Raw genomic sequence first — 25,028 nt, forward strand, 5'->3', positions numbered from 1 at the left:
GGCTCACTTCCTTCCACAAGTATGGTGGGCACAGGTGGGTGGTAGGTAAGTTGGAAAGAGAAACAATCATGCCACCAAAGAGCTTTTCCTATCATTTACTGAGCACTTTCCTTGCACTGTACAGACATTTGTGACCTTTGATCCCCTGCTTATAACTCCCTTCCAAGTAAATCATTTTGTCAGATGAGGAAAGTAGGGCTCAGAGAGGGTAAGTGTCAGGCACACTCACATAGCCGCCAGCGAGGTCCACCTCCCTAACCCGGGCCGCACCAGCCTCGGCCCACCTTCTCCGCTCTGTATCACAACACGGCCCCACACATGGACCAAATCATGAGCTGCAGGGACTTGGTAACACCGACCCCTCATCTGACTTTTTCCAGTTGTCTGACGCTTTAGGAGAATTTAATCTCCAAGGTATTGGTTGATGAGGTTAAGCTGGCAACAGCTCCATCTCTGGCATTATAAAAAGTAAAGATCCAGCGACACTTTGGTTCATGAACTGAATTAATTGCACAATTCCAGAGGAAATAGCTGCACTCCTGGTCGTCACCTAATGCAGAGTTTGTTCTCCCGTGGCAAAATTTTGCTGAGACTTCTGTTGGGGGAATAACTTGCTCCTGGTCAGAAGTGTTCGTGAAGCGAAGTATGACATCTCAGTGCACTCACTTCATTCCTTAAAAAGGAACACTGGCAAGAAGGTCTCAACCTAGTACTTTGTAGAAACTCACAGCCTGGCGTCTGGAATCAGATCCAGGTTTGTCCAGTTGCTGACTGCACGGCCTAGAGGGAGGTGGGCATGGATGTGAAGAAAGAGTTTTGCCTCTATAAAATGGGCACATGAGCATCTCCTTAGTGGCTGGTTGTGAGGATTAAATAAAATAGTTATGCAAAGTCCTGAGACCCTCCATGCACGTGTTGGTACCACTGTCATAACCACCATGCCATCTTCATCCTCTCTATCATTATTGTTATTGTGGCCACATGAGCAGCACAATGAGGTAACCAAGTTTCCAGGTTAGTGAGATGCAGAACATCCTCTTTCTCCTGCTATGTATTTCTGAGCCCACGGTGAGTGCATTCCCCACTCTATCATTAGTAAAAGGAATGCAGCTTAGTCCCAGTGGACAACGAAGAGCACCAAGTCCACCTAATAACATGAAGCAATTAAATCTGAGAACATGTGAAAATGTCACACAGGAATTTCAAAAATACTTAAATAGCTCTCCCAAGAGGATGCTTGAAGGGAAAGATTGGATAAGGACATGTAAAACAAACCCCACCTCACCTTAAATAAATGGCTACACAAACTCTTGTGTACTCCATATTGCTTTGAAAACTATTTTTATGTCTCAAGAGTTTTTAGACTTTTAAGACACTGGCAGGATTAAAATTGCTCACTCGTAAATATGAATAAAAAATCACAAGCTTGCATTATATAAATATAGATGATTATACCTAAGATTCAGGTCACCCTCCAAAAACAGGAGAAAAATATAGAAAATATATAAACTGAGGAAGCTACCAGAACAAGGTCATCTACTCCTCTGTTGGTTTCTAGATTCAGTACCTTACCCTCCTCACCCTCCCCTATGCCACTTGTAACCCAGCACACACAGAAGATTCACAAAAATGCTTCATTAAGTCAATACAACTGCCTTTAAGAGCCTCTGCCCACTGCTTGGCCCAATTCAAACCTCTGATCAATGTTCACTTTGCAGTGATAAAACCACGAGCTTAAATCACCCAGCTCAATTTCTCTGTTGCATAGAGGGTGCAACTCTGATCACAAAAGGTCATGGAGATTTCACAATATTTCAGAGCTATCACCAAAACCTACCTGTAAGGGCAAGAAGTTCAAGCAATCTGAGATTCCCAAAGTTCCAGAAAGCCTAATCTCTGTTGTAAAAACAAAACAAAACAAAAAAAACAAAAAACTATTCTTATCTCACAGAATTGTTCTTTCATCATGCTAATTCCACAGTAATCCCTTTCTTCTCATCTATCACCCGCACTCTGCCTCTGTCCTTTGCTATCTATTCTGGGCATCAGTAGTATCTGCTCAAGAAAATGTTCGCTAAGTTGGATGGTCATAGAGCAGCAGATAGCACAGCACCAAGGGAAAGCTAGGTTGTTACAATGTGCATCTGGGTTACAAGCAAGACTTCAGATAAATGTTACACTTCCCACTAGGACTCCTAGGAAACTTTTGTTGTAGAAAGAGTTGCTGTCCAAAGATATAAAGTAGTATCGTCCAATGGGTCCATACTGTTGTGGTTTGTCCCTTCTCAATATGGCATCCCACCACAGCTCAATACAGCTTCCCTTCTCTGTCACAAGGAACAAGATTGGGTAAACAAGGGTAAGCAATTCAAGGTAGAGACAGTCCAGAAACTCAAGGGCTGAGCCAGAGCGCACCACTGAGAACTACTGCATGCTATAGGCATCTTTGCAGCCACTGTCAGGCAGGAGCCCCGTTCACAGTACTGTGCACCGGGACTTCTCATCACCAAGCCAGCAAGGTTCACTCACCATTGTCCTGTGCATAGTTTGAAGAACCTCCAGTCCCGGTGGTGAGGCAACAATTCCGCTAGGGAAGTCTTGCATCTCATAGCAAGATTTTATTGACTGTCACTAACCTGAGCCTTGACTAGAAGCACATCAGTGATCAGTCGTCGTTGATCCTACCAGCCTTGTGGTATCACACCTTCTCAACATAAAAGTGTCCAGCTGTGGGATGTGGGAAATGGATAAAATGAAAGACAAGGCAGAAATCACCATCAGTCCTTTCTCTGAGGCTGAAACTCAGCCTCAGTTAAATGACTGTGAGACCTGTCCTGTCTACCCAAGCGGATAAATATAAAAACCGCAGTGGACTGAGAGAAGCTCTAGGAGGCTGAGGCAGGAAGATCAAAAGTTTGAACCCAGCCTGGACAACTTAGTGACTTAGCAAGACCCTGTCTGAAAATTTAAAAACAAAAATGGCAAAAGGACTGGGGATGCAGCTCAGTCCCAAGGCCTGGGTTCAATTCCCAGTAACATGGGAAAAGATAAAAAGAAAAATGTAAGAATCAGACATCTAGACAACTGATGGAGTCTAAACTTGATGCAGTTATGAACTACTCTTTTATTTCTTGAGACCCTGAGCACTGAGTCCCCTTTCAAGAAGTTTACAGTAAACTATACATGGAAGCATAGTGGATCAAAAATATAGATAGATGAGAGATAAATACATATGCACACAGTTGTCCTATTACCAGATGTCCTTGTAAAAACACTCACACACTTAACGTGATTTTTGTTTGATCAACTGTGAATACCACAGACAGTCTAATTCAAGTCATCATATAAAATTTTACACCTTTAAAAGAGAAAATAAATAATCTGTAAACAGAGTCTTTGTATATGAACTTTATAAATTTGGAATCAGACATTATTAACATGCATTAGAACAATGTCCCTGATTTTTTATCCGCCACCTACTTCCTGGACAGAGTGGGTATTAGACAGATCCACAAGATCACAGACTGCAAGCACAGATGTCTTACATCTGCCACACAGGTAAAGGATGTTTTCCTTTATCAAAAAAATATACATATTATTTTGCCAGAATTACTTAAAGTAGATTACATCTACATTTGGTTTTCAGTAAATGCAAGAAAAAAATCTCTGAAATTTATAAACAAGAAAATTATTGCTTCAGAGTTCAAAGGAAGAATTACTTTCACTGACTGCCAGACATACTCCAGCTTGAATGTTACAGGAACATAAAATATATTTATTGTTGCTAGGCTCAAAATTTCCATCCCACTCCACTCGAACACTGATTTGGAGTTTACCAAAATAGCACCAGCAACATCGCCAAAGAGATCCTATGAGCTTAACGCAGAATAAATATGAACATAGGAAAGAAATGTCACCTTTTTTAAAGTTCTCTTCATGCAAATATCATGCAGAAGTCACAACTAAATTCTCCCACCCCTCTTCAACATCTGGGCCATCCTGCGAGGAACATCATGACAAGTTCATTTTTATCTTTCACAGATTTAAATTCCTGCTTTCCATGATGGTGTCTGTATTGACAGCCGTCAGCAATAGGTAGTACATTTCTTAAAAGTCCAATAGAGTCAACACCACAAAAATGCAAAATAAACTTTTCATAAAACGTCAGGGTCTATTTTATCCATTGAGGCCCAATCATCAACATGATCTTTTACAATGAAATATGCTAGCAATCATGAAACAAGTGCTAGGACTTCAAGCCACAAGCCCCCTATCCCCCGCTGCCTTCAAACCATTTATTTGTGTGAATTTACGTCAGAGTTGCTGGGGTTTTGATAGGAGGAGGAGTTTGGAGCTGCACAGGGTTTCAGGGAGGAACCTGGCGCCAGGTGTTAGTGATGGAAGCAGACTGTGGTGGGTCAACTGACGGTCAACTTGTAACACCCAGCTGGACTGAATCAGCATGGTCCTGGGCATGGAAAGCCCACCTGAAGATAGCTGCCAACAACATAAAAAAGGAGAACTGGAGGGGAAGAAGATGTGCTGTTGATTCTCCTGGAGAAGCTTGTTGCCCTGGCTTTCCTAATATGAACTCAGCTGTTCTCATCGTTGGAGGAGCTTGGGTCTTTGCTACTGCTGAGGATGGCCATGGTTCTCTTTGGGGGAGCTTTGGTCCTTACTTTGAGCATCACTTCTTGGCTCCAGTGCAGATCCCTCAGCCCCCTGGCACAGATCCTTCATCCCTCTAGTGCAGACTTTCTAGCTTCCATCACTGTCATTTGGGCCTTCCCAATGCAGATCCTTGACACAGACTTGCATAAGACACTGCCGTGGGCTCTAGGCCTCCAGCTGGACTCATGCAGGACATTGTCATGGGAAGACCCTCAGCTGGGTCTCTCGAGTGTGGAAAGAACTCCCACACTCTTTTACATTTGACTCTCTGAGTGAATATTACAAAATAATCCTATACATTATATGTCGTGTATTAAATCTTTTCAGCTGTAAACTCACACACAGATACTATGTGGTTCCAAGACAGCAGGGAAAGCTAAGTTCATGAGATGCTCTATGAAGACAGAAGCAGTAGGATCAGTGGTTCTTGATGAAAACCATTGTGATCTCCCCATCCAAAGGGTGCTGACCACATGCTAAATTTGATGTAGTTTGACACACAGACAGGCAGGCTTGCCCCCAGCAGCTACCATGGAACTCACACCAACTCTTACTCTCCTCGTAGGATAGCAGTGGAGAGCTACTGGCCCAGGGGAGCCAGGATGGAGCCATGGCAGGGACCAGAGCATGTGCAGCAGGGCCTGGAGGAATCCACAAGAGCTCTCAAGAGCTGTCTGGGCTTATTTGGTGTCCCCAAGCCCACAGCTAAGAAATGCCTAGGAACACCCAGATGCCATTTGTGTATGGAATATTGGGCTGAACACACACCACCTCCCAGCAGAACATGAACAATATTGGCTAAGTCTAAATTTAAAATTTGAGCATCATTTCTGGAACACTGGGAGGAAGTGAAACTTTTATTGATAATATGAAGTACAGTGGAGCAGACTTCCCTGTTATTCTTTCACGTAGGGCAGGCTAGCTGTTATGTTTTGTGTCTGAATGTCCCCACCCATAGCCTTAAGCCATCATGGGGTGGGCTTTTAGAATCTATGATTGATCCATGAGCCAATGCTGGGATTATGGGTGTGAGTGCTACACTGACTCTGGGGCGGATAGTTTGCATATGTAAGGGAGAGAAAGAGGCTGCTTGCTGCCATTCCTCCAGCCATTCCTCCCTTTTGCTTTCATTGTTTTTGATTTTGCTGTTCTGCCACCATGAACTGTAACCCTCTGCCATGTGCCACTCTGCTTTGGAACCAGCCAAGTAGGGACTGAAACGTCCACAAACTGTGAGCTAAATAAACCTTTCCTTCCTTAATTCTGGGCATCAGGTATTTTATCTCAGCAATGATAGAAAAGTAACCAAGACACTAGCCAACAATATTTCTCTGGGAGGCTGAGGCAGAAGGATCACAACTTTGAGACCCATCCTGGCAACTTAGTGAATTAGTGAGGCACTGTCTCAAAATAAAATCCTCTTAAAAGTCTGGGAATATAGATCAGTGTGATGGCCTGGATTCTAACTCTAGTACTGTAAAAAAAAAAAAATCCTTCTGCATACTGTATTACTAAATAATTGTAGTGTACCTAAGTACAGTCTCTAAGGACATTTAAGTTACTTATGTAGTGCAACTGTTTAAGCATTAGGAGACTATATATTTTAAAATTCATTCATTATTCACAAAACCTAGGAATTATGGTTAGAATTCATGTAACAATTCCTATCCATAATCACGAGTAGCAATAGGCAATAGGCAAGTCTAGAATTTGACATTTACAGTGATGTCCACTAAAGCATGTAGATTAAGTTGTCTTAGTGAACTGAAAAATCTACAAAGGAAAATGATCAGTCAACCAATGACACCAAATGGGAAAGAAGTTCTTTATTTTTTATGTTGCAACATTAGAGCTCACTTAGTAAGAGTAACCTAATAAGAAGAGAAAAATCTGAAAGTATTTCTTCCCAGTACTAGCGGGAGCTCTAACAAGAAATAATTCGAATACTAAAGAAAGTTTCATTTTAAAATATTTTTGAACCAACAGAATATGTATTTTGGGGAAGTATTGGAACTTCTCTCTACATTCTATTGTGTATATATATATATATATATATATATATATATATATTCTATTATATATATATTCTATTATATATATGTTCTATTATATATAGAGTCTCATATAAGAGAGACCATGTGATATTTGAGATTATATGTCTAATTTATTTCACTTAATATTAATATTATGTTTGCAAATTTCATCCATTTACCTACAAATGCCTCATTTGTCTTTTTATAGCACAGTAGTATTCCATTGTGTATAAATACCACATTTTCTTTATCTATTCATCAGTTGTTGGACATATATGTTGTTTCCAAGATCTAGCTAATGTACTATAAATTGTGCTGCTGTAAGTACTAGTATGTATACATCCCTGTAATATGAGGCTTTTAACTCTCTGGGGAAGATACCTAAAAGGAGATAGCAGAGTCAAATGGAATATCTATTTTTAGTTTGGTGAGGACTCCCCACACTGATTTCCATAGTAGTTGTACTAATTTACATTCCCACCAGCAGTATAGAAGACATTTGCCTTTCTTTCCCCTACATCCTCACCTGCATGTGTTATTATTAGATTTTTGTTTTGTTTATACTACTAATTTATCCTACTTTGTTGAAAAGAAAGTTTTGTGTTATTATTTCTTTTTTTAAGAATCTTTTTGGTTTATATCTTATACTCTGAGTAACTACCTTTAAGGTAGCAATGGTATATTAACTAGTGTTAATTTTTTATTATTTTGTTATGAAATTTTGTGGGTTTTTTCCATATATTAAAAAAGTAAAACCAGACAGTTTTGTTTGTATGCCTTTGATTTAGTTTTTCTCTGTTATGACAGAAAATATTAAAATTTATACTTGTGCAATTAAATTATTCTTTCCTTTCACACTACTTAGCCACCAATAGAGGATGTAATTTCCCAAAAGTGGATGACATAACAAACAGATCCAAAATTCAAAGACACATTGCCAGCAAACTTTGATAAATTAGTAAATTGAGTAATTTTCTTTTCCTAGAAATTTATGGAAAATCAAGAGTACACATCCCCTTAATACTATTGAGAAATGCTTTTATTCCTTTGTTGATTCAAAATTATTTCCCTGTGCAAAAAGGGATTTGACCACAGATGTATATTTTAGCATTTTGAAAGCATGTTTTTGAGGAAAAAAATCCATAAACAAAGAAAACTTTTAGATGTGTCAAGTTCAACGTGTGTATGTTACTAACATGAAACACACTAAGTCTTTCAGGAGGTCCAACTTTAAAAACATTTTAAATGACCAATGACATAAAAAAGAGTTTGCTTCAAACTTTTCTTTTTGATATTCAGTGATATGTTAGGGAAAGGAAAATAAGAAAAAATTCTTGTCAAAATAACAGTTCATCTCCCGTGATTAGGTCTGTTCACAAGTATAACAGCTGTAACCAAAATTTTAAGTAGTTATACTTCCAATCTTGATTAAAGACATTCAAGACCAGACCACATTTGTGTTTAGAAAAAAATTGTCGTCACTCTCCTGCAGGAACGAATGTGTCTCCCAGTTCCTCGTCTGTGATACTGAATTCTGCACATATTGCCAAATATGTAAACAGTTGGAAAAAATAACTACTCTTTCAAATTGCAGCAGCCAACCTATGAAGGAATATCGTAAGGCAGCATAGTTTCACTCTATCAAATTGGGTGATTCAGGCAAATTATTCAAACTACTGGTGGAGATTCCTCTATATTAACGTAATAACATTCATATAAATTGTAGTATTAGTGATAGCAAAGGTTGTCATTCTCTGAGTGATTGCGTTATGTCAGCCACTGCTCTATGTTCTATCATGTAAGCAAATCTTACATGATTTGCTAATTTATTACATACAACAAACAATTGATACAGACATCATCATCTCTACAGATAAAAACTGAAGGCACAAAGAAGTTAAGCAAATTGCCTAAAGTTACACAGATTATCAGCATATGACCATTAAAATAATTCCTCACACTCTTACACCAATGTAGTCAGAAATGAAAATGTTATGCATAAAATTCATTAATTACCGTCTACTTACATAGCATATATCCAGGTGACCCAAACACAGCCATGTTAGTTTTTAGTTACTGAAATAACAGTGCATAGACACACACACATACACACAAAAAAATGTACAAACATGCACATATATATGTATATATGCACATATTCATACCAACTTTTTCAGATATTCAGTGATATGGCAAATATCCTTGAACAACTACGTGGATTTCTTTCTTTGAAATGAGTCATGTGATTTTACTATGCACAGGAACTTCCAGACGTAAAGTAAACATGTACTAAATGTTTGATAAATGAATGCATGTTCCTTAGGGTGTCAGCATTTGTCTTCCTCACTTGGCATATTACTCAGAAATCCTTGATTTGTGGGTGACAGAAAGTGAACTCAAACCAGCTACAACCAAGCTGGGGAAAGATAGGTCCCCATAAATGAAGAACACATCTAGTTCAGACTTCAGGGAGGGCTGACTCCAGGCTGGTTCCAGTGTTGTCCTATCCATCTCCTCCTGGTTTCTGTTCTGTGCTCTTCTGCCAGCTCTCTTCACTGGCCGCCCTCTTGGTCAGGCTCCCTTCTTCAGCAGCTACTGTGTCCTATGGAGCTGTTCTAGGAAACAGAGCACATCTTTCTTTAGGTCTCAAAGGCACTTCATGAAAGCCTTGGCATAGCCAGTGTCATACATCCATCCTTGAACCAATCACTGCCTTCTCATGGATAAGGCATTTGGTTGGCCAGCTAAGAAAGAGAAGGAAGGGGAAAGGAAGGAAGAGGAAAAAAAGTGTAGAAAAAGAAGATGGTGACAGATGGAAGAGAAACATGTTATCTCCTAGCCAGATGCATCCAGCTGATTTTCATCTTCAGTGATATCAGAGAAAAGCCTCCTATAACAAGTAACATAGTGGATCATTCCACACTCTCTTCAGTTTTCTATTTACACTGGCCTAAGTTATTATATTTAGAGGAAATGGACACAGAGCTGTGAACAAGACAAGGCTTCTATGAATGATGTCATTCAGAGGGAAATCGTTTCTTTCCCTGCCTCACTGTACTTGGTGGTAGTTAAGATCCCTTCTACAGTGACAATTATATCACTTCAATAAATGCACATTCATATTTAAGAATGAGAAGTTGATGAAAGAATACTACAAAGCATGCACCTTAACATGCTAGCCATTTCTTTCTCAGAATCCAAGCATGTGATGGGAGTTTCCCTGTGGTCCTTTCTCACACAGGAATATCCTTCTGCCTCACTGCATACAAAGGTCTCATTGATGACGAGGAGAGCCACACTTACACACAGGGCCAAAGGGTTGGGAATCCAGGAAGTGCTCAACTGGTTCAACAAGAATGAGCACCACACCTTCCGAACGTTCTGCAGTGACCAACTCAAAATGTGGGTCTGGAACGAGAAATGGGAAGAATTAGGGAAGTGCCTTTGGGCAACTGACTTCGAAGAGATTGAGAGTTCAGACAGAAGCAAGTGAGTTCGGATCTCAGGCTATTCTGCTTGCTGCTGGTCTGCCATTTTTTTAGGGAGAGGAAGAGAGATCATTCCACAGCCACATGGGTGCTACTCCTCATACCCTGACCCTAAAGCTCAAGGAGATATGAATTAGATACTCTCTTTTCCCTGGAATTTTTTTTCTTGAGCTTTTCTTTTTCTTTTAGGCCCAAGAACATAACGTTGAATAAGTTGTGCTCAGGGACTCAATTCTTAGCGCACTCTCATTATACAGTTGTGCCTTGTCCTTGTTCTATTTATTATTTTCTATCCCCCTCTTCTATTTCCCTCCCTCAACCCATAAACAGTGGCATGATCACATTTGATACCCTTGAACTTGTATCTATTGTCACAGCACGCACAAAACTTCCTCATTTGCTATACTTATGTCCTTAGCGTCCACATTTTAATTTACATAAAAGGCACCCATGGACTTTACTCTGTTTTCTTTTCACCCAGGGTAGCTGCGAAGTTTTGTCTGGGCTGCTTCAAACTGTTGCATGAGGTTGCCAGATCAGCCTCACTGACATGACTGATTACCCACCAGATCAGTGCCGAGGACCTTCAAGCCTCTACGTGATTCTGTGGTCAGTGTCCTCATCTGTCCCAGTGGGAGACATGAGTGAGAACCTCTGTGGGCTCTGCTCCCAGAGCAGCCCTGCTGCACCATGGGACTGAGGGATCTGTCTCGATCAGCTTCCCTGTCAAGGCAACCCTCTGGAGCACCCATCAGAGCAACAGAAGCAAGTTCATACCATCCGAGACTCTAAAGCAGTGGGTGTCATGCCTTGCTTCGGAGAACTTGCTGCCTTGCTTTGTATATGTTTTGAGTGGGTTTCCCAAGCACTCATGTGTTGAGAGCTCAGTTCTCAGAGTGAGGTTGTTGGGAGGTCACAGATCTCTCAAAGGCGAACCTTGCGGAGGGTTGGGACTGGCCCCTCCCCTTGCTCTGGCTTCCCATCTCTTCTTCTTGGATACCCTTGACCACTGTAAGGCTATCTACCAGAAAGCCATGCAGCCTGCGGCCCTTGGACAGAGCCATGAGGTAGAATCTCTTGGGTCGAGGGACCTGGGCCTGTGGTAAATGGCAACGTGGTGAAGAAAGAGACACCAGAGACCAGGCTGATGGCGCAGATCTACTTTATTGAGGAAGTACCAGGCGTTTTATTGAGCAGGCTAGAGGCGTGGCAATAGAGGTGGCTAGGAGCGTGGTTTGGAGGTTGTACTATTGGCAGGGGCGGGGGCAGTGCGGAAGTAAGAGGGCAGAGTGGGACAGCCTAGGCGGGGCGACTCACTCGGTTTGCTGAGGACATGATGAGTCTGAGTTTGCTCAGACTCGCTTCTCCTCTACTGCAATCAACCAGACCTCTGGACCCCTTTTTCCCACAGAGCCGGGATAATGCTGTTGGAACTTTCAGCTCCTAAACTGTGAGCCAACTCACTTCTTTCTTGATAAGTATCCAGCCTCAGGTATTTCATCACATTAACAGGAAATGGAATAACACGTTTACAAAAAAGCAGAGTTAGAATGCAAGGCCAAGTTTTTCTGATTGCCAGGCTCAACACTCGCAGTCTCCGACATTGCCATCCTCAGGGATTTCATGATACAGTAGCCTAGGACAGGTGCCAGAAGGACAGGATTAGGAATCCTTCCGGTAAGAAAGGTTAGATATTCTTCATTGAGCATCTGATCCCTCTTCTCTTCCCTGTGCTGTATGCCTGCTGGTAGTGGAGAGTAGATCCTGCCACAAGGCCATTGTATAATCAGAGGGGAGAGCAAGCCCCATTGGCTGGGGGCCAGGCTAGCTTACCCCGCCTCACACCCCTGAAGCAAGCAGATTAACAACCACCATCTGGCAACCAGAGGCTTTCTGTGCACATGCTTCACCCCCTCTGGGGAGCCACGGATGTGTCCAACACCAGTCAGACCCAGTGAAACTTTGATGGCTCTATTAATGAAGATGAAAACTCAAGATATGCCAAATACAGATTAAATGGCATCTTGGTAACGTGATTATATCTGAATTACTAGCTGCACAGCAAGGCAGCCAAGTGACTAATCCTGGGAAAACCTAGGTACCTTGCACAGCAGAGTCTCTGCTTCTGTCACCCCAGAATCATGTGCTACATCAGTCGCATTTGACTAACTGAAAGATTCCACTGTGGCTTCCTCTGCTGCAGAAATCACTGTTTGTTCAGAGAAGGTTTGATGCCTTGAAGGTCTGGCATTCCTAAAGCAGATTGGTCAGTGACAAAATGAGCAGGAACTGTGTCAGAAAAGAGGGGGAACAATCACAAGAATTTGGCAAATGTACCTGTGTGTAAAACTGTTGATCAAATAAGCAGATAGAATAATACAGTGAATACTAGAGATTGGTGGTTTCTTTCTGTCCTTGTTCTTGGAATTGTGATCATTTTTATCTCTTTCTAAAATATCTTTCAGTACTCTTTGTAGGGTAGGTTTGGTGGTCATGAATTTCTTCAGTTGTTCTTTGTTGTGGAAGTATCTTATTTCTCTATTAATTTTAAAAGATAATTTTGAAATTTTGTATCATTTTTATGTTTTTCTTTTTAAAATAAAATATTTTTTAAAAGGAGAATAATGAACAAAAAAGCTTCTCTCAGAATTAAGAGCTAAAAATAAAAGAATATAGAGAAAAGTCAAAAAGCCAAGAGTTATATCATTTTCTTCACCTTTCTTTCGACCTCTGTGTTTAGGAAGCATTCCCATGTCTATTTATCTTATGGGATTTAAAAACATTAATAACATTTCTGAAGTTGAACTTCTACTACCTCTAGGCTAAGAGTCAATCCCACTTCCTTTTGTGACCAAAGCCAGTCTCTTCTGAAGGAAATACCATTATTTGACTTCCCAGTTTTAGGATATTATAGGACATTATGAGAAAACTTCAAGGATGCGTTCCAAAACAACTGCAGAATGGGTCCAAAGAGGAGGCTACAAAAATTTATCTTCTTTAAGGAAATTATGACGTAGTGATGGATTTGGAAGAGGGGGATTGTTAGTGGATATCTATAAATAATTTGAAGATAAAATGTCTTGCATTTTAGCTGGAACTGTGTAAGAAAGTCTTTCTTTGGCAGTTATGGAATGGACTGTGAAATCTCTAAGAACTGCATTTAGCTACTGAATGACTAGAAATCACTTCAATAGTTTAGTCATAAGAGCCCAAGGACAAGAATCATAGGGATGGCCCATGGTCTAAGTTGTGTGTCATTCAAAGTTATCTAAATACATCTGCAGAAAGCCCGCACTGTCTCTTTCTTTCTTGAAGTACATTTCCACACACGTGCAACGAATGAGCTAAACACGGGTAGTAAGAATTTTGATATACTGTACCTGTTTCAATCAGATGCATAATTGTGGAAGAACTGTTATTATTTACTTTTCACACTATGACTAGCAATTTTAATTTTCAGTTAAGCTCTTGAAATCCCTTTCTGGAGAAGCAAATGAGATCACATTCCCCATTCTCCTGGTTACGAGTGTCATTACCAAGCTGCAGATTCTCAAACAATCAGCTAAATTTCATTGTCATTCTGAATCCCTTCTCTTCCTTTTGTGATGTGCTCCCAAACTTATTCAATCTTCTGCCTTCTCAATGGGGAAAATTTTATAGAAACTACCATAAACGGTGCATAATTGTAAATGGCTTTAAAAAGCCATATGGAAGGATGAATAATCTTCCTTTTTGTTCCCGTCTTTCCTAAATATTCTTTTGCTTTGTGTTTTGCAATACCTTTTGCACCCAGCTTTGGTCAAAATTGTCACTGGCCATTTGCCAGTTTGAAATGTCCTACAAAATGAATTGCTTCTTTTGTAAATAAGAAAAAAAAACTCAGTAACTTTGGGAAATATTGCTGTGAAGTACTGTGCTGGAGTTATAGCTAGCTGCGAGCACTTTTTGTAGGGGCAAGGGAGTGAGGTGAGTTTATTGTCGGCTCAGCATGTATAAATCATGATCCAGGTAATACTTTGAGCTTGCTTTCATATCTTCTAGCGGCTGTAGTTTGGAGCATTGCAAATATTCTTTCTGGAAAGAATCACATATTTCCTGTGTCAGGGTGGCCTTTCATTTTCGGTTAAGTTTTCAAATAACACCAGTACCTGGTAGAAATTGGGACAAATTTTTAACCACTGATTTCGAGGCTGAAGTTTAATGAGGACAGCATAGTATTCAAGTGAATGTGTTTACCCACTTTTATTGACTTCTTTATTTTATAGTTTAAGAAGTTAATTTATTTCTCTTACAATTTAAATGCTAATCTCTTCTACTGTTCTGACAAGGGAGCTTCAGATCTGGCCATGAAATTTTCTGGAAATATCTTCTTTAGAAATATCTCTAAGTGGAGCACCAAAGCCAAAATTAGAATTGTGAGATCATTCTCAACCCAAGTGCTTATCAAAATTAACTCAGGAATGCATTGCAGGACAATTCACTTAATGGAAACATTATTGTAAAAGTAATAATATTTGTGATTTTTAGGGAATTAGCAATGAAAACGGAAACATACTAAGGGTAAATTTTTAGAGTCCCCTTTTTTGATATACAAGGATTGAACCCAGGGATCACCAAGTAACCTCCCTATCCCTTTTTACATTCTTCTTTTGAGACACTGTCTTGCTAAGTTGCCCAGACTGGCCTCAAACTTGGGATCTTCCTATCTCAGCCTCCCAAGTAGCTGGGATTACAGTCTGTGCCACCATACATAGCTAAAGCTCTCATTCTAAAAGGCAATGAATTAATTATTTCTTGCCCATTGAAGTGAATATTATATAGATAAAACACTATGTATATATTAAGATAAATTTCCTTCCAATAATTTTCTTCCAAATATGGAATTCTCTTTGAATCATATATCTTAGTATAATATATAATATTATGAGGATAAAATGAAAAAAATACTGAAAAGATGAACTGTTGAACTATATGGCCTCATAGTCAAGTAAAACAATATTTCTACATTTCCATTCATGATGTGAATTCCCTTTTATCCTCACCTTTAAAACTTAGCTGAAATAAGATGTTTTATGCCAAGATATCTGGACAGAAAATTGTCACTCAGTGTGAATAAGAGGCATCCACTCTCTTTATTCTAATGAAGATGCAATCAGTCATATCTACACTGAGAAGACAAAGCATGCCAGGGACTCAATATTTCAAAAAGTACCGTTAAAAATCAGCTCCTGCTCAATCTGTAATGAGAGAAACCCAACTAATCAATGAATGAGATGCAACAAGCATTAAGCCTTGTTGATTTTAACTCTCCCCCATAGATTGTTTAGTAGTACCTTACAGGAAATTAGTATAGACGTCTATTTAAATTCAGAAGAAAAATATCTTGGCCCTCCTCAGTCATGTTGAAAAGTTAGAGATACTCAGAGTCTGTATGTGAAATGAGGCAAATACTCCGAACTCTCAGCCAAATCATAGCCAAGGACTAAACAAAACCACAATGACAAGGGCCTGGTGGATAAGAGAAATGAGTGTCCATGCGCCTCTGTTATCTCTCATAGGGTGCTTCATCAGAAGAAAAACTCATTTTTTTTTTTAAAGACCACAGCCCAATATTACAAGAGCTTATATGAAACAAAGCACCTAGAGAGTCCAACTTTTGGTGGAAATTTTAATTAAACCAACATTTGCTGACGTCACTACAAACAAATACAGCGTCTTGAGGGGTAGTCAAAGAAGCAACACGTAGGCTTGATTGTTGCCTGACTTTGTGTGCACGTGTGTGTGTACCCGTGTGTGCTAATCCAAGTGTGCTCTGAAAAGGAACTTGGCCACAAAGCCCCCACTCCTTTAGAAACCACTGTATTTTGTTTCCATATGTGGCATTTCTGTACTTTGAACAACTACATTTGATTAAAATCTGTCAGATTTATCTTTTTAGTGGGAGAAAAGAAATATGTGTTTCTCCAGAAAGGAAATCAATGTGTCTTCATGATAGATGCAGAGTGGAAGGCTGGATACTGTCGCTTTAAGTGATGAAACCCAAAGGCAGGGCAGCTGTCACTGCTGGCTGCTGACATCACTGCAGTGAGGCAAAGCTCCTCTTTAAATCTTATAATCTTTGTTTATAGGATAGACTTACATCACTGACCTAATAGTTACTCTTCCAACTTGTTAAGTAACAAAGTCTTGCATCTGAGGTGTCCAGCTTTGCTTTGTTTAATTTTCCTTAACATCTTTCAGCCAGACCTGTGCTCAGCTGCTTGTCTGAAGGATGGGAAAGGTGACTTGCCTTTCCATAGCAAGGTATCAGCTCTCAAGCCCCATGACTTTACCAGGACATCTCCTTTCTCAAGGCAAACAGAAGAAGGAGACCTTGTACACCATTCCGAGGCTACGCCAGAGGCAAACGAAGCAGGAAGCATCCTCCAAGGATGATGAGAAGCTGTTTTATGACCAAAATATGTCCAAAGGTCTCCTCCTTCTTGGAGAGCACTCACTTTCCCAGGATCCCCGGGACTCCACACAGAGCTGTGTTGAGTAGAAGAGAGGGTCCAGCCTGGTACTGTGAGGGTATAAGACTCCACTCAGCGACGCTCCTAGTGGCAGGCATGCATCCCGTGCAGACAGCCTAAGAGATGCAGGTGGGCACCTATATCTTGTGTCTCTGTGGGTGAAACCAGCAAAACCATTCTGATGAGCTTATTATTAAACAATGGCAAGGTCTTGGACCTCACATATCAGTTTAACTTGCCATATTGTTTGTTTTGTGAATAAAGTCTGTCAGTTTTTGAAGTGTTTATTTTCCCATTTTATTAGTATGTTTTGAGACACAATAATACGTAATGAATACATTTTTCCCAGTAGTGATGGGGAACTGGTACATATGCATATGGCGTCTTGATGCTTTTCATTTCCCATCTGTAGCCATTCCCTCCTGGGTCCTCCCAACCGCACACCCAGTTCCCATCTCCGCATAGTCTTCCATCTACTTGCAACCAACTTCAATACTACATTTCTATGCAAAAACCTTCCTAACTTTCTTTAAAATACTAATCTTCCATTCTTGCCTCTGGTAATCTGAGCAACTTCACTGAAGTTAACAATATGTAATATAACAACCATTGTTAATTTCCTATCATCTTATCTTGAAATCTTATATTGTTTCCATTGTTTTTGTATTGTTTTGTTTTTTGTCTTCATTGTTGTTACTTTGGTATTGTTTTCTTTTTTGCTTTAAAATTTAAAAATATACTCTGGTTTCTCTTCAGATCTTATAAATCTTTTGCCTTTTAAAATAAAAAAATTGTTGGATTTTTTCTTTAATCAGTGAATGTTTCTAGAAGGTATTCTATAGATATGAGCGTGTGTGTGTGTGTGTGTGTTTGCGTGTGTGGTGTTCTGCATATTCATCCGGACTCGATGAAGCCATTAAATGTCATTGCATTCGGAGCACTTAGTCAGGATTCTTGGACATAACAGGTAATCATCACACATTCTTTTGTTATTTCTCATGCCTCTCTTCAACTTGCATGCTAAAACTTAAACAAGTAACTAATGTGTTTGCCTAACAACAAGTGAGACTCCTTCTGTTCCCATGTCTGCCCTCGTCTCCTACCTCTACCCTGCAATCTCTATGCTGTAAGAAATGAGAGTATAGAAACCCACTGAGTACCGCAATGATATGTAGTTTGTAGAAGTTAATTTGTATAAAACTGTAAAGGCTAAGACACATTCTTACATTCTGGCGAACGACCCTGTCCAGTTGTGGTGCTGTAGGCCTTCCATACACTGACAGATTTCATTGGCTACATTGTTTTATTGATTAATTGTAGCATGTGTCCTGAGAAAAACATTATAAATTGATTTCCTTATTGTGTAAACATCATAGAGTATACTGAATCCATCACATTTATTTTTATACAGTCAGTTTTTAATTTTCACTATAGGTGTGTTTTTTTGTTTTTTTTTTTATTTTAAAGATAAAAGAATGAAAACATATTAACAGCCATACAGACATTTACAAAATAACACAAAAACAGTACAAGCAATACAGAATTTCAGACAAGGTGATAGGAAATTAACAGTGGTTGTTGTATTATATATGCATATCTTCAAATTTTATACTCAAATAAACAAATATAGGCATGTAAGACTGATCAAACAATTTAACAGTAACTGTTCCTTTCAATAACTTAATAGAAATTGGTAGTACAACTATCTTAGCTATCCTGTGTATACATATATACATATTTTTTCTTCTTTCCTTCTTTTCTCTTTTCCCTCATGCCAGTTTTTCGTTCCTTTTGTGCAGTCTCTTTCCCTATTACAATATCTATTGTACCTTTTATGTTTATATTTCCTTATAATGTTGTATTTCTTTCACTTTCTCTGTCTTCCCAATCAGACTTGATATTTTCAATGAAATTAATTTTCATTTTACATACTTTCTTTATTTTTCTTTTAGCTCTCTATTAATATCTTCCCTCTACATTACTGTTTTATTTTGCTATTTTTTTACTTTGTATATTTTAAAATTTATTTTTAATCCCTATATTTTAATGATAAAGGTTATCTCTTCTCAATCAAGGTTGGCTCTTATGACTGGATACCTAGATTTTGTTTCTTAACTTAATCACTTGATAAAGAGCTATACCCATTCATATTTCTTATAAAACTGATTTATTCACTTCCTGCATTTTATATTTAACTTCTAGTGTCTACATTTTGCTATTGTTTGGCAACCAAACTGAGTTTCTCTCTTTGCTCCTTTACTCTAATTGGTAATTTGAAAAGTATTTCTGCTTGTTCTTTGTCCACAACTACTGAAGTTGATTTTCCTCCTGTTAGTGATACTATGAATGATGATTTTCCCCATCATTTTCCCCATCTGTTTTCGTACAAACTTCAACTCTTACTTGACATCGCTGAATTACAGCACATGGCCCTTTTCATTTTTTCTGTTCCAATAGTTGTGCCTCACCTTGAAAGTACAAAGTCCCACCCATATCACTGCATGATGGCTTGTTTCTACCCCTTTTGGTCCTGAGATCCTCTTTTAACTGAACTGCCATGTGGTTAGAGGACTTTCTGTAGTGTTCGTGTCAGAGGACTATCTGAGTAGTATACACTGAATTTCCCATCCTAAATTGATTTTCTCTTGGATCAAATGAATTCTATTTTACTGATTAAGGGTTTCTTGGATCTCAGGACTTCTCCCAGTCGGTTGTATTTCATCATCTTTACCTTTTAGTAGATGTTGCTCTCTGCACATAATTTCACTCTCTTTCAGCTTTCAAAATTGTGAGCAAGTATAGTGTGAGCCTCTTTTTCCTGTATACTTAATCTGTTTCTATCAGAAAATTTCATGAGGCTTAGGAGTTTGGGGAGAGGGAATTCTGTGCTTTGGTTTAGTTTTCAAAAGGTGAGTTTTGTTGTTGTTTTGCTTTGCTTTGCTTTGCTTTATGTACAGAGTTATGGGTCAGAGCCCCCAGGGAACCATGTGAAATGGGATTTGTGGGCAGGAATGGTAGCGTTCTCTTGGGAATTGTGCTTATAAGAGATGAAGACATGGGATAGGACTTAAATAAATAAGCACAAATAACTAATATCTTTGCCTAACAATAAATGACTCTCTCTCCTCCAATGTCTACCCTCTTTTCTTACCTCTACCCTGCAGTCTCTATGCAGTAAGAAATCAGAGCATAAAAACCCACTGAGCACCATGCATTATATATAGTTGTAGGATATGTACAGGATAATGCAAAGGGATGAGGTGAGCTATGGTGTGGCCTCAAAGGAGGCCACAACAGACCTTGCAGGAGCTGAGTCTGAATTAGCAAGTTAGGATGAGAGGCCTTTTCCTCTGTATCTTATCTTAAGAAGCCAGCAGAGATTGGACTGCAGAAGTGGAGGATTATCATTGTGCAGTCCTAGAGGGGGACCCAAGAAGAACACTACATCACCACCTATGTTAAATGGTCAGGAGTTTAATGAGATGTCTAGTGTGGTGGTTTTCCTTGGATTGGTTCATTTTTTGGTGTTAATTCTTTCTTAGACTCAATTCTTGTTATTAGAAAGCTAACAGCCTCTTCAGCTCAGGAAAATATGCTTCTCTGCCTTCTTTCATTCAGATCCCTCATTATTTGCCTGTGAAATTTCCGTTTCTCTTAGTTCACTGAAAAAAGAAATTTTGTCCTACTACCTATTTTTTTCTCTTTGTGGCATGTTCTGCTTCCATTCACTTAATCTTCCTGATCTCTAATTCAATAGCCAGCAGAAATCACACATTTTTCTCATTCACAAAAGGGATATTTTAACTTAGAAATCATTATTTTAGGACCCAAAATTGCCTCGCGGTGTTCCACTGGAGTACCTTTGAGAACACTCCCCATTTCTATGTTCATACCTTTATCTCTGTCTCAAGGAATCATCTTCCACACATTTGGATTTCTCTCCCCATTCCTAAATCCCATTAGAGGAACTAGGATCTCTCCTGAAAGCCATGTTCTACCTCCTTGTACAATAGGTGTTTTGGTGTTGGACTTGGGGAAACTCCAAGGTGGTGAAAGACTTGGAAGTTCATGGTCCCACTACCATCTACTAAGGCCCTGGGAAGATGGGAGAGATGCCACCGACGGAGTGCAGAGCTTGTCTGCTCTTCCTGAGCCACCGAGGTCGGGAGCAGCAGATGGTCCTTCCATGGACCACGTTATAATGAAGATAGACCCAAGCTTTTCTCCTTCAGGAACATGAAGTCTGCCACCTTCTTCTGGGCCTTGAGAAGAAACAAAGTGTCTGTTTCTCTTGAGCTTATTAATGTTTCAGGTCTTTCAGCTCTCATTCAATTTCAGGCTAGCCCTTGGGGTCCAGATTCACTCTGAAGAGGACAGAATGGAAAAGGTCACAGCCGGATACCCAGTCACTCACAGAGGCCTCACAGAATCCACCATTCCAGCTTCTCCTGGGCTCTGCTGCTGACCAGAGCGGGTCCTATCTTCCCTTTCAAATGCTTTCTTGGAAGCAGCATTCACATCTTGTATGACACTGCTGTTCTCTGTGCCACTATCAGATATGGTCCAGGGCATTGTAGATACTCATTAAGCAGGTACTGGCCTTGGTAATAAATCTTGTGATCTTATTCAGTGCCTTTCATAATGTTCATGGCTTAAAGTGGCCTTCTCAATGGATGGAATTCCTTCTGCAGCACTTACCCAAGTATCTCATTCAGGGAAGCCATGTGTATCACCTCACTTACCTCCCAAGAATCAGACAAATCAAATCCACTGAATGCTCAGTGGGAGGAGGAAGGGATGTGTGGCACTGGATGTAAGAAAGATAGATCTGGGCTCTAATTCCAACCTTTCTACTTAACAACCAAACCTTCACTAAGGCTCAGTTTCTTCACCTACCATGGTAATTTAAAAACAGTTCTTCCTGTACAAGCTTGCTGTGAGAATTAAATGAGATATGCTTTCATGTGACCAGCATATAAGAAGAGTTCATTACTATGTGCTAACCACATTCCTCTTAAATTAACTTTATTTGTTAATTGGCATAATAGGATAGGTATTTACAGGGTGCAGAGTTACCATCTGATACACATATACACTGTAGAATGATCAGCTCAGTGTTGCAAGCATTTCTGTCTTCTCAAATATCGTTTCTGTGTGTGGAGAGATTCATGCTGCTCTGTTCTGGTCATTAGTTTTATTGTCATCATAATTGTTTTCACAGTGTAAGGACAGGGATGGGTGCTCAGCAGCTGAGGGACACAAGCAAGAAAAGAAGAACTGGGAGAAGGCTAGGGCAAGGAGGCCCTTAACTCTGAGTCTTAATCCAGAGATCTTGGACTCACTTGTTATTAAGATCTTAAATCCTTTTCTAGTAATGGTGATGGGTCTACAGGCTCAGCTTGTATTTTGTTTCTATTTTGCTAAATAAGATCACACCGAAACTCTTAAAGGAGTGTCCCTCCCACACGGTCACCCCAAAGCAACCGGAGGGACGGAACATGAGGGAGGGATAAGGTGAGCAGCAGCAATGCAGTCCCCCACCAACCCATGAGGCTGGAATTCTTCTGCATGAAGGGGATCTGCGTGGAGGAGCAGATGCACCCTGAACCATCACTCAGCAGGTGAAGAAGGCAAGAAGAGCTGCAGCTCCGTCACTGTCCCAGTAGGCCACAGAAATCTCAGAGGTCGTGTGGGCTCCAGGGCCAGGTAACCAGGTTCTAACCTGACCTCTGCCACTTAGGAGCTGTGTGGCCTCAAGCAAAGTGTACGACTTGCCATGCCCCCATGAAAGAGGGCTTTATTGACAAATATTTAGATATCACTATGCAAGTACTTTTTAAAAATAGATTCATTTGATCATTTTAACAGTCATAGGAGGTAGATAGGACAAGTGAAGATTAAATGGTTAATATGGTTAACATGCATAATATGTGTAACATGTTTAGAGGGCTTTGCTTGGCACATAGTAAGTGCTGTGCAAGTCTGATTGTGAGCTGATGTCACTGCTGCTGTAAGTGCTACCTGTTAGCTGCTAGTATCCTTGCTGTCTTCATCTTCCGGTGTTCCACTGGAGCTCTTGGCAGCAGTTTCACTCTACTCATCTCCTCCTGAAGCTCCGTCCCATTTCTCAGGCCCACAGTCCCTTTCCCATTTCCATCTCGTTCTTCCCCACTCCCCTTTACATCGCTGACCTTTACCATTCTCGTGTTCCAAGCCATTAAGTTCTTCCAGTCAATTCAGTTGGTGCCAACCCCCTTATTTGTTTACTAGGCACATCGTCTAATTATTTAAACATCAAAGCTCACTAACTAGATGTATTTATATATTATTCTCAGTTGCGAATGTTTGCTTTTCTAAGAAATTAGCTGGTTTGTAACATATGGAACACCTTCTTGACAAACAATTGTTTCATAGTCTAGCACATAAACCTAAGTAGGACCGGGTGATAAGCTTATGTTTTATGGCTTATTAAGTATAAAAGACTAGATATACGGCTTGTATGGAATATAACATCATTTTCAACATTGCTCAAACTAGAAGGTAAGACCCATGGCAAACACTGGCATTGTAGGGTCAAGGCCAGACCATATTTGCAAAGGTCTTTCTTCTAATCCATATTAAAAAGTTTGGGGTTCACCTCTAAGGTGACTGTAGAACCTTTCCAGTAAAGGCTTTCTACAGAAAATTGACATAATCCTCCCAGCATTTTCATGTTTAAAATATCACCGCAGCATCAGTAGGAAGAATTGATTGGTGGAGAAAGTAACACTGGATGCTGCTGCAATGTGCAGGCCCAAAAGTAAAATTACTGGGAGTGAAAGCTGTGACCAGTGGAGAGAAGGTCAGAGTCAAGTGCCAAGCTGCTAGCTCGGACGGAACTTGTGATTCACCATGATGAAGGGGATCGTGCAGTGCAGACCTCAGTCACTGGGCAGGTAGTGGCATACTTTGCCAAAACAGATGATACAGGAGGAGAGAGAGGCTAGAGCAGGGTTTTTCAGGGGAATATTATCCATTTAGTTTTCTAGTTGTAGAGTTTGTGCTTTCTGTAAGAGATCTAAGCAGGCAGCTGCATTTGCTAGAACATAACAGCCAAGAAGTCGAGGGTGACGCATGGTCCAGTACATCTCAGTCTAACACAGTGCCAGGCAGACCCTAAGTGCTCAGTACACTTTAGATGAATATGTGTTCCTAGATGAGTTTATGGATCTGGATATGATGACACTGTTCTGGGCAACTGTCTTTGTCATTGCTGAGATAAGATACCTCATACCCAGAGAGAAAGAAGAAAACGTTTATTTCAGCTCACAGTTTGTAGAGGTTTCAGTCTGTAGTTTGCTGGCTCCAAGGCAGAGCAAAATGGCATGAGGAGAAATGGTTCATGGTGTGGCAGGCAGGAAGCAGCAACAGTAAGCAACAGCCTTCAGTTCTTTTTTACCCCATCCAGGCTACGAGCCTCTTGGGTGGTGCCACTCATTACCCCAGGTGGGGGCTGTCTTTAGTGAATCCCTTCAACCACATCCAGAACTATGCTAATTCCAGTCACTGGACTAATTTAGTACCACACACCCTTAATCACAGTATCACATGCTAGATCCAGCCAACTCTGAAAAGACTCACCTAGGAGCCCATGAAGCGTTGGTGGGACATCTAGATACAAGTCTTAATAGCAATATTCAACATGCTCTGGTTTTCTTACACAAAATCCTAGAACTTCCTTGGATGCCTAGTATGGCCATATTACTTCCAGCAATGTGGAATTTCTGTACCATATCCAAAGTGGTATGTTACAAAAATCATACTAAGATTACCTAATGCCACTATGACTCCTTGTCAACAAATAGAAACAAGGTTGATAAATTGCTCACTGACAGAAGAGCAAAATCTGCAATAATAAATTTTTAAAGTGGTCAGACCAAGTAGAATGAATAAAGTCAAAATGTTGGAGTGAGCTACTCGGATTTTTTAAGCAGGCATTTGGCTTTCAAATTGCCATCCAAATGAACTAGGAGAACTAGGTACAATCACTTGAGGATGACTGTGAATGCCATGCACATCAAAAAGTCTACAAGGGATCAATCATTGCATTAAAATGAGGAGCAGTGGGAGGTATAGACCTCAAGGAAAAAAAGATCTGGAGAAGACTTTAAGGGAAAAGGAAAATAATGTACTAAGTGGCTCTGCTACTTGGAGGAGTTGGAACAAATCTTCCTTTCCTGAGAAGCTTGAATTACCTGCCTATCCCTTTAAGCATTTTCATGTACAAATCAAACACAGATGGCCCATTACGTTTATGACCTCACTGTCAATTACTCTAGATGGAG

General features: G+C 40.0%; 1 long non-coding RNA gene across 7 annotated transcripts in view; it reads right to left on the reverse strand.

Annotated features, from left to right (window-relative positions):
* Positions 1–18,489: 18,489 nt before the first annotated feature.
* LOC102023695 overlaps positions 18,490–25,028 on the reverse strand; it is a 46,420-nt gene continuing 39,881 nt past the window's right edge. For 6 of the 7 annotated variants that reach the window (XR_001233308.1, XR_001233312.1, XR_001233311.1 and 3 more), the window contains one exon: positions 18,490–23,970. This is a non-coding gene — a long non-coding RNA (uncharacterized LOC102023695). The remainder of the gene's footprint in view (positions 23,971–25,028) is intronic. The other variant, XR_001233310.1, reaches the window with a different exon arrangement.

This window comes from Chinchilla lanigera, unplaced genomic scaffold (genome assembly GCF_000276665.1).
Source record: "Chinchilla lanigera isolate Chin_1 unplaced genomic scaffold, ChiLan1.0 scaffold00015, whole genome shotgun sequence".
Lineage (NCBI taxonomy): Eukaryota > Metazoa > Chordata > Mammalia > Rodentia > Chinchillidae > Chinchilla > Chinchilla lanigera.